This window comes from Mercurialis annua, linkage group LG6 (genome assembly GCF_937616625.2).
Source record: "Mercurialis annua linkage group LG6, ddMerAnnu1.2, whole genome shotgun sequence".
In the NCBI taxonomy this organism is placed as follows: Eukaryota; Viridiplantae; Streptophyta; class Magnoliopsida; order Malpighiales; family Euphorbiaceae; genus Mercurialis; species Mercurialis annua.
Genome location: NC_065575.1, coordinates 12,649,725 through 12,661,172, shown reverse-complemented (window position 1 = coordinate 12,661,172; position 11,448 = coordinate 12,649,725).

Sequence of the window (11,448 nt, the reverse complement as noted above, 5' to 3'; positions counted from 1 at the left end):
TGGAATACCAGTAGATTGATATTTGAGGACAAGTATAATTCATACTTTTAGTTCCCTTTCAATACAAGCAAATTTCTGATAAAAAAAAATTGATGATATAATTATTACCAAACAAATTATAATTCAAATAGTATAAAAATTATACAGTATTTTACTAAAATTGTAGGTTTATTTTTTTCATAAACACTCTGTTTTTTCAGTTATCAAAAAAAATATAATTACTAATTATATATTTGGGATCAATTCTCTTATTTAGAAAATAAACAAAGAGAAAAAAATAGAAAAATAAGCATTTATTTTCGAGTTTCGGCATTAGTTCACTTAATCTTGACATTATTTTTAGAAAATTAAAGTTTGACTTTCATTTTTAACTAAAGAGCTTTTTCTAAAAAAATATAAATAAATTCTATTTCTCTAGTTAAATTGATGTAAATACAATAATATATTTATATTTAGTTTAGTTAGTTAGTTAGTTATTAGAAATATTATTATCTCTAAAAAATTAATTAATTGAAAATAAAATATATTTTTGAAAAGTTGATTTATAAACCAAATAAAATAATTATTTATTTTCTACATATTAACGTTTTGAGTAATTATCTTTTAAAAAGTGAATAATTTCGAACTAATGTTATTTTATGGGATAATTTAAATTGAATTAACTAAACATAATTACTACTAGTAGTAGTAGTTATTCTAACGTTATGGAAAAATAGATTGATACTTAAGAACCAGTATAATTTCTTTATTAACTGATGATATATTAAAATTAATTCTCTTATTATGAAAACGGAGAAGAAATAAAAAGGAAAAGGAGCAAATAAGGGAACCGATCTTTGTCTTTATAAAGAAAAAATCTTTTTTTGACTAAAGAAAAGTTGCAAGTTAAGAATCATAAGCTATTCCTTTCAAAAGAACAAACCAAAAAACAACAATCATAAGCTATTTAGCTTCCATAAATTTGTCACTTTGTAATCTTTAATGCAACATAACTATTGTTTAGGTATATAATAGTAATTTTTTTATAATTTAGTAAAATATTCTGCTGATAATGTGGGCAAACTTTACATTCGTAAATACCTAAAATGTTTTGTTTTATACTAATATAGAATATCGATCATAATACTCTTAATTGAATCATTGTTTTAAAAACCAAACCGGTGACCAAATTGATAAAGCCATCGGTTTTTCATTCAACCGGATGAACCGGTTTAATGGCTAATTCAATCGGTTTAGTAAATTTTAAAAAAATTAAACAAATTCTTGTTTATCGGTATTTTTCATCCGGTCAAACTCAACCGTAAATTTTGGTTTTTATAGTTTTAGACCGGATCACTGGCCGGTTTTCGGTTCTACGGACAATCTCGTCCGATTTTTAAAACACTGATTCGAACTATAAAATCGGAAGAAATTTAAATGTTTATGCTAAAAACTACTCTAAATTATTATATTTTATATCATAATTTCGTTCTGAAATAAAATTATGCAGCCATAATCCATGAACATCCTCAAAGCAAGCTACGAACATAATCTCTACAAAAGATGCAATAATGAAAGGCTGCTTCGCACTTTTCTATAAAATTGCTCCTTCAACTAATAGAAATAATTCCGAAAAAACTAATAGAAATAAGTATTCATAAAAAGAACTAATAAAAATAAGTGCCAAATGTTAATTTTTTTGTAAAATACATCTAGCAAAATCGAAATCACAATATCCAATCACCTCAAGGTGCATAAGTGAGCATGCAAAAAATACATCTAGCAAAATCGAAATCACAATATCTTTTGTTTCTTGAAAGTATCTAAAAAAATTCTTTGTAGCTTTCTAATGATCTATTCTCGGATTACTTTGATATCTTCCTAAAATTTTGACAGCAAAAATGATGTTCGGTCTGGTGCAAGTTTGAGCATACATCAAACTCCCAGATGCATTAGGAATATTATTTATTTGTTCTTGTTCCAATTTATTTTTTGAACATTGCATAAGATTACGTTTGTCCCCCCTTCTGAATCTACCCCAGCTGAGCATTTGTCCATTCTAAATCTCTCTAGAATTTTATTAATATAGGCTTTTCGAGATAAGACTAATAATCCTTGTGATCTATCACGAAATATTTATATTCCTATCACATAGGTGACTTCTCTCATATCCTTCATTTCAAAACTATTAAAAAGATAAGTCATAGTTTAATGTAGCAAACCAAGATCATTAGCGGTAAGTAAAATATCATCAACATACAGACTAAAAAAAATAAACTTGCTCCCACTGAATTCTATATATATATACACGATAAACGATGTTTTCTTGAAAATCAAAGAAGTAATAATATCATTAAACTTAATAGGAAATTTGTTTAATTATGTATATTGATTTCTTTAGTTTACACACCCTATGATCATTTTTTTAATAGAAAAATTCTCAGACCGATCCATATAAACTATTTCTTCCAAATTTCCATTAACAAAGGTGGGTTTGACATCCATTTGATATAGCTCTAAATCATAATGAGCCACTTAAGCCATAATGATTCTAAGAGATTTATTTTAGATACCAGTGAAAAGCCTCTTTGTAATCAATGCCACTTTTCTGAGTTAAACCTTTGATGTGTATATTATATGAATATGGTCACAAAAATGTGTATAAAGTCTCTTCTAAATTGGTCAAACCAATTGGGGTAAAGAAGGCTCATATGCATGCTAAAAAATCTAAACCATTCTTGGTTCAAAAGGCTAAGAGCAATAAGGGTACAAGACCCTTTAGACATGTCTATGCTTCTGCATATAGTCAAAGTGGAACAATAAAACTTATAAGAACTCACATGTTCATGCATTCTCACATGCCAATACTTGTTCACATGCTTGTTCTTGTTCTCATGAGACCATTAGAGCCAAACCGCCTCAAATACAATCACATGTGAATCATAGAATTTAATGTGTATATTATATGAAATATGGTCACAAAAATGTGAGAAAAGTTCAATTAAGGTTAATCATTTTGGACTATTCAAGCATTAACTTTTAAGGATCCAAAGTTGCTTGGATACCTAAGTGAATTGCTTTGTAGGTACATTTGATGTCTATTAAACCAATTGCAAGAGTTCATATGGAGGATGATCAAAGAGTAAGGATGCATTCTATGAGCATCCAAGGAAGATTTTTGTAAAATGACAAGATATGCAACCTTAAAACCGTTTATATTATCTGTATTTTAAAAATATTTTAAATATCTTAAACATAGATTCATCTTATGCCATGTTTTCAAAAATTATTGTTTTGAAGGAGAAATTAAATTTTCATATCTTATTCTCCTATTTTTTTGATGTGTTCTAAAACCGTATTTAATGATTGGACTTTGCTTTAGTATATTCAATTTAATGAATTACAACTTAATTTTTTTATCATTTTAACCAATATAGTTCAATTAATTGAGTTCTAGGCTTGATTTGCATATCAAAGTTGTGTCTAGCGCCTCAATTGAATGAGAAACTAATATTTATTTTTAAAATCTCTTTTGATTAGCTCATTTGTCTATATGCTTAAATGCTAAATATTTTAGAAAAATTCTTACTTATGCCTTAAATTCGTTTTTATCTTATGTGCATAAAGTGAGGGGGAGCCAAAATCAATTTTGTCTCTTACTTAACTTAGTACGTTGATTGTCAAACTTAAAAAGGAAGAGAATGTTGGACTTTTGTCTTTTCATACTCCTTTGTTCCGACTTTGAACATCAACTATGAGTGTCCTAATATTGTTTACAAGTATGTAGAAACATCTAGGAACATTCGGAAGTTAATTCATAGCATTCTAGCAAAAATTGAATTTTCAATTTTCATGTTATTTAGGATTTTTGCAGCCGTGAAACTTATGTCAGGGCGCAACCTATTCAGTCATGGGCGCGATATTTATGGGTTTCACAAAACCCTAACTTCTTTTGGATGTCACGGGTGTGAAGATCATGTCATGGGCACTGGCATTTAGTGACTGCTGAAGATTCAACAAATATATTTTAAAAGCCTCAATAAAGCAATGACATGTGGCAAGAGTCGTTGAAAAAATATGTCTTCTAGTTAGGTCACGGGCACGACAAGAAATATCATGGGCGCGATATTATTGTTTCCAGCAAAGTAACTTTTGTTTGTTTGTGTTTTGCTTTGAGTTTGCAGATATAAATATAAACCCATTTGCATTGTTTTAAGTTTAATGATTTACAAAACTTGAAAAAACAAACTCTCCACTTTAAATTACTTTTATTTGTTTTAATTTTGGAGTAAATTTGTTAACTCGTAATTATTGTACGTTAGAGTTTAGTTTTGAAAGAAATCAACCCTTATAAGCTAGAGATTGGTTTTGGACAATTTTATAATTTGTGTTTAGCTATAAATCACTAAGTTTGGAGTTAGCTAAACTCTTTATAAATCTTGATTAATGGATTTTAAATTTTAATTTTTAATTGATTAGTGGAGTATGATCGACTATTGATCCGAACCACTCTAAATTCTTGTATCTATCTTCTAATCTCTTAAATTCTCCTTAAATTTTTATTCCGTTAAAACGAATTTAATTTATTTATTCATAATTAAACACTAGAAGTTTTCCATATCTTATAGGAGATTTTAAAATAGCATAATAATAATAATACATTATCAGTTATTGTAATATAGATATTAGGGTTAATTCCATAAAAAGTCACGATCTTTACACGAATTTTCATTTTAATCACGACTTTTAAAAATTGCCATATAAAACCGCGACCTTTCATTTTTTTTCAAATCTATCACCAAACCAATTTTTGGTGTATTTTTGATGACGTGGCCATCATAATCCGGCAAGTTTGAAAAAAAAATGAAAGGTAAAATTCACCGGAAAAATAGTCGGTGATAGATTTGAAAACAAATGAAAGGTCATGGTTTTATATAGCAATTTTTAAAAGTCGTGATTAAAATGAAAATTCGTGTAAAGGTCGTGACTTTTTAGGAATTAATCCTAGATATTATATAATATTAAATTATATATGAATAGTTTGTTAATATATATTATTAGTGGATCTAGAATTATTTTAGTAAAAATATAAATATAGTATGATTAGTTTTTCAATAAACACCTCATATTATATTTTTATTAGATATTGGTATTTCTATGTATATAATTAATTATTTTTTTTGGTAAAACACCAAAAAGGCCTTTATTGCTCAAACTAGCAAAAGGAATACAACCAAAGTTACAAACTAAGAGCTGCAACTACAAAGCAAGAACAGCAGAGCCAACAAACTCAAAACTAAGCTATACATACCGATCCCAATTAGGAATATCTCTTTCTTCCATCTTAATAAGAATGGCACTCTTGATATGCTTCAAGATCAGATTCTTCTCCATTTTGATTTTGTTGAAAATTTACTTATTCCTAGCAAGCCACACATTGTAAACAGTAGCAACAAAATTAATCCTTCTCAGCCCTGCAAGCCTAGATTTGCCACAACTTTCCTGCACATCCAGCTAATCATCATCTGCCAAGTTTTGATACTGCTAGGAATGTTGCAAGCTTTTGAACACAACTCCAAATTTTTTGAACTTCAACACAGTCAAACAAACAATGGTCTAAAGTTTCAGTAGCCAAATTGCACACTTCACAAATATCATCATCCACTATTCTCCATTTTTTAAGCTTGTCTTTTGTTTTTAACCTTCTTCTAAGAGCCAACATAGGATCAAGTTGAACTTAGGGATACTTTTCCTGCTCCAAACCAACTTAGACCAACTTACTTTTGGATAAACAGGGCAGAAATAATTTCAAGCAGAAGCAATACTGAAATTACCTGAACTGCTACAATTCCATCTCACTTTATCTTGCTGGTTGCTAACATAAACTTCATTTTTAATAGCCTCCCAAGCTCTCAACGTGACATCATCCATTGGGTCAGGAAAGTTCCACTGGTTATTTTTCCAGACCTCCTTAACTTTGCTATTACTTTTAATACCAGCATCTTCAGTGTTGATATTAGGGAAGCAATCCTGAATGGATTGCCCTTTAAACCACGGGTTATGCCAGAAGTAGAACTTTTTCCCATTACCAAACTGATATTTGAACATGCTCTTGATCTCCTTCCTAATCTTAAGAAGGCCTCTCCAAATCCAGCTTTTATCACAGTTTTTAGTAATACCCCAGTAACTAAGCTTCTTAAGCTTATTCTGAGTGACCCAACTAGCCCAAATGGAAGGCTTTTCAGAAATTAAATTTCAAATATTCTTAACAACAGCAGCTTTATTCTAGATTACAATATCTATTATGCCCAGGCCACCTTCATCTTTAGATTTGCAAACCTCACTCCAAGCTACAGGATTGGAATTCTTATTATCAGACTTACCAGACCAAAGGAAGTTCCTGCAAAGCCTATCAATACTATTTGTGACAGATATAGGAAGAATCACCACATCTGCCCAAAAAACATGCATGCTTCTCAACACTGATTGAATTAGTTGTAATCTACCCACGTAAGTGAGGAATTTAGAGGTCCAACAGTTGATCTTAGCAGTAATCTTAGCCACAAAATCTTTACAATCATTTTTACTAAGCCTGGAGGAGATTAAGGGGATACCCAGATACCTCACAGTAAGAACACCTTCTGTAAAGCCCAAAATCTCCAAAATCTTTGCTTTGAGGTTGTCTCTAACACCACTAAAGAAAACTTGGCTTTTATTAGCATTAATATCTAGGGTTGAAACCTTTTTGAAGTTTTTTTAGAATATTGATCAAGATCGAAGCAGAATGAAGATCACCTTTATAAAAAAGCAGCAAATCATCCGCAAACATGAGGTGATTGATCTTTAAGCTCTTGCAACCATCATGACATTGGAAAGAATCATCAAGATTAACTCTAAGGGCCCTGCTGAGATACTCCATGCTTAGAACAAACAACATAGGGGACATGGGGTCCCTATCTAAACCCTTTACCTCCAGAAAAAACTTCACCTTGGCACCCGTTCCAAATAACTCTAAAAGAGGAAGATCTCACACAAATCATAACGGTTCTAATAACTCTAGCAGAAAACCCCAATCCAGCAAGACATTCTTCAAAGAAGTCCCAAGATAAAGAATCATAAGCCTTCTTGAGATCAATTTTGAGAGCAATTTTGGCTTTCCCTTTTCTATGGTAATTTCTCAAAATCTCATGAGCCATCAGTATGTTGTCAGCTATAGTTCTGGAAGGAACAAACCCTGATTGATTAGGAGACACAACATACTTCAAAATAGGACCAAGTCTAGCTGTAATAACTTTGGTGATTATCTTGTAAACCACATTGCAACAAGCAATCGGTCTAAAATCCCCAATCTTCTCAGCATTGTGCACTTTAGGAATGACTGCAAGAGCTGTTTCATAAACAATACTGATAAGCTTCCCAGAATCAAACACATTTCTGGTAGCTTCAACTAAGTCCTCTTTAACAACATTCTAGCTATCTTTAAAAAATAAGCTAGAAAAACCATCTGGGCCAGGACTTTTATCAGAACTAATAGAGAAAATAGCTGCTCTAACTTCTTCTTCAGTAATCTGGCTATCCAACTTGCTATTATCTTTCCACAGAAACTTTCACACCAGTATCTAGAACCTTCTGATCAATATGCTCTCTGGGTCTCAAATCACTACCCAAAAGAGACTTATAGAAGCTGGTCAAAACTTTATGAATACTATCCGGATTATCAACACTCACCCTATTCTCACAAATGATTCTAGTGGTACTATTCTGCATATTTCTATTCTTCATGGCATTAAAGAAGAATCACTACTGGATTTCAGTGATTTTGCGACGGACAATTCCGTCGCAAATCACTCATATTCCGTCGCAAATGTGTATTTGCGACGGATTTGCGACGGAATTAGTCCGTCGCAAAAGCTCTGGTCGCTAAAATATTAGCGACCAGAGCGTCGCAAATATGGCGACGGCCAGCCCGTCGCCATAACCAAACACACCGTCGCCAATGTCGTCTCCCAAAAAATGAAAAGGGAGACGTATTGGCGACGGATTTGTACCATTTTGCGACGGAATTGATTCCGTCGCAAATATTGACAATTTGCGACGGAATTGATTCCGTCGCAAAATGATACAAGTTTGCGACGGAATCAATTCCGTCGCAAATTGTCAATATTTGCGACGGAATCAATTCCGTCGCAAATTGTCAATATTTGCGACGGAATCAATTCCGTCGCAAATATAGTCGCAATTTGGACAGAATTATCTATTTTCCGTCTGTTTTTCCTATTCAATTCACGACGATTAAAATCTGTAAAATCTATTATTTGCAACTCTCATTAAAACTCAATTTCCAAAAACGACCGATTTCATATAAAAACATGTTATATTTTACATATCATAAGAAAATATATAAAACAAGATAACACAAAATGTATAAAAGTGACAAAACACAAAATGTCAGAAATACAAACGTGACACTACAAAGTCGGAGTGTCGTCATCATCTGAAGGACCTGGGGGTGGGCGATACTGCGGAGGAAGAGTCTGCATCATCTTCGCCATCTCGGCCTGAATAATCTCGGCCATCCTCTCATTGGTTCTCGCCTGCTGGGCACGGAGATCCTCCACCTCAGTGGTAATCTGGCGCAGTCCGTCCTGGATCCCCGCCCGCACACGCCGCTCGATCTCCTCCTCAGTTCACTGTGACTGCGATAAAACCTACTTGTTGAAGGGCAGAACCGCAAAGAGAAGGTGAAACGTCCGGATCAATCGGAACCACGGTGCGCGGGCTATCAAGGGCTATCAACGACTGTCAGAGAATGCAAACCTATCATATTAAATAAAAACACGTATTAATAAAAAATTTCTACTAAAAACTCGGCAGAACTTCCCCTAAAAATGAGCATCACCCATTTTTCAGGGAAGTCCTGCAAGCAAATTACATAGCACAATCCAACAAATCACGCCACATATAACCTATTACTTTAATTAATATTTTAAATCTTTGACAAAAAAACTTTAAATATTTAAATGCATTCAAATAAAATTTAATTAACCTAATTAATAAACCTAATCCTAATCCTAATCAATCAATTAAACTAACTTAACAATTTAACTTAATCAACCAATTAATCTAACTTAACAATTTAACCCAATTAATCAAAATCTAAACCTAATACTAATCCTAATCAATCAATTAAACTAATTAACTTAACAATTTAACTTAATCTAACTTAACAATTTAACCCAATTAATCAATAAATCTAAAATAAATTACGTAATCAATTATTAGAACTAATTAATTTAAGTTAATTATAAATCTAGATTACACCAATTAATCAAATATAATTCTAATTCATTAATCAATTAACCTAATTTAACATAACTAATTATAAATCTAGATTAAATTAACTTAACATTTTAACCAAATTAATCAATTAACCTAATTTAACAATTTAACATAACTAATAAACTAATATAATTTAACATTTTAACCTAATTAAACTACTAACCTAATTAAACTACTAACCTAATTTAATAATTTAACATAAACAATAAATAAACTTAATTTGACAATTTAACCTAATAAATTTCTAAAACTAATTAAAAAAACTAACCTTTAAGGGAGGAATAAAGGAACCCCGGCGGCAAAATCCAGCGGCGAACTCCGGCGGCAGGGAGAGAAGTCCGGCGGCAGCAGGCTGATGAAATCCGGCGGCGGCAGGCAGACGAACGGCAGCGGCAGTGTGGTGCTTGCTGTCAGTTTATAAAAAATTAAAAAAAAATTAAAAACTAAATCTATTAATCATAACTAACCTAAAGTAGAGAGAAGAGATGAAACTGGCGGTAGACGAACGGCGGGAGACGAACGGCGGCAGGAATTAAAATAGGAGAACGGAGACGAACGGCGGTAAACAAACTGAAATAGGGGAACGGCGGTAGACGAACGGCGGTAGACGAACAGCGGTAGACGAACGGCGGTAGACGAACGGCGGTAGACGAACGGCGGTAGACGAACTGAAATAGGGGTAGGAACGGCGGTAGGAACGGCGGCAGGAATTGAGAGAATCGGTTTTGAGAGAATGGGGTAGGAGAACGATCTGAAATAGGGTAAGATTAGCGACGGACTATTGTCTGTCGCTAATCTATTAATATCCGTCGCAAATGTAAGTGAAACGCCCCGTTTCACTTACAGCCATATTTGCGACGGATATAGTGGTCCGTCGCAAATTTGCGACGGACTTATATGGCCGTCGCAAATTTGCGACGGACTACTATATCTGTCGCAATTTAGCGACGGACTTAGTAGTCCGTCGCAATATTTCGCACGCAATAAGTGGCGGGAGACTCCCCGCCAAATTTTGCGACACACTAATGACAATTGCGACGGTCTGGCCGTCGCAAAATATGGCGGGGACATTCCCGCCCAAAATTTTGATGAATTCAGCGACGGATTTACTTCCGTCGCTGAATCCGTCGCAAAATAAGCAAGTTAGCGACGGAAATTGATTCCGTCGCTAATTTCCGTCGCTAATTTGCTGTTTTCTAGTAGTGAATTTAGTATTTTGATCCCCAAGAGACAGCCAATTCACTCTAGATTTCTACTTATAGAAACTTTCTTCTTGCCATAACAAAGATCGAAGGTGCTTGAGCATAACTCTTTCTTTTTCTAACAGGATTTGGTTAAAAGGGTCTTTTTGGATATTAATTTGAACATTATCCACCAAATCCCTCTGGATTTTAACTCTATTAAAGATATCAGAGTAATCTCTTTTATTAATAGCATTAAGTCTCCTCTTGATTCTCATCATCTTTTGGTATATTCTAAACATAGCATGACCATTTATAGGTTTGTTCCACTCTTCTCTCACAATATTATGATAATCATGGTGTTTGATCCAAAAATTAAAGAATTGAAACCTTTTTGGACCAGTACCCATAATATTTTTGCAGAAAACAAGGATAGGAGAGTGGTCAGAAAGGCCAGCAGAGAGAGAGCTTCAGCATCTGAGTTATTAAATGTCTCCTGCCAATGAACGTTAACTAAGGCCCTATCCAATCTTCTCCAAATTCTATCTTCACCTTTCTGATTGTTAGTCTAGGTGTAGAAAACACCCCTGCTTCTGAGCTCCATGAGACTAGCATCTCCAACACAATCACTCATCTCAGCCTTGTGATTATTGTCACGGCTGTTACCACCAATTCTATCAATATCATTAATAATTGCATTAAAATCACCTTGAATAAGCCAAGGTCTATCTTGATTAATGCTAAAATTGACAATATGTCTCCAAAGAGGAACCCTGTCATCAAAACTAGATGCCCCATACACAACTGTCCACACAAACTCCAATACATTGATAGATACCAGACAACTTATAAACTGGGCACTTTTGTCTAGCACAGTCACTTTGGCCACACTCTTATTAACCAAAATCCATATTCTACCCAAATCAGCAAACTCATAATTGGTTATAAG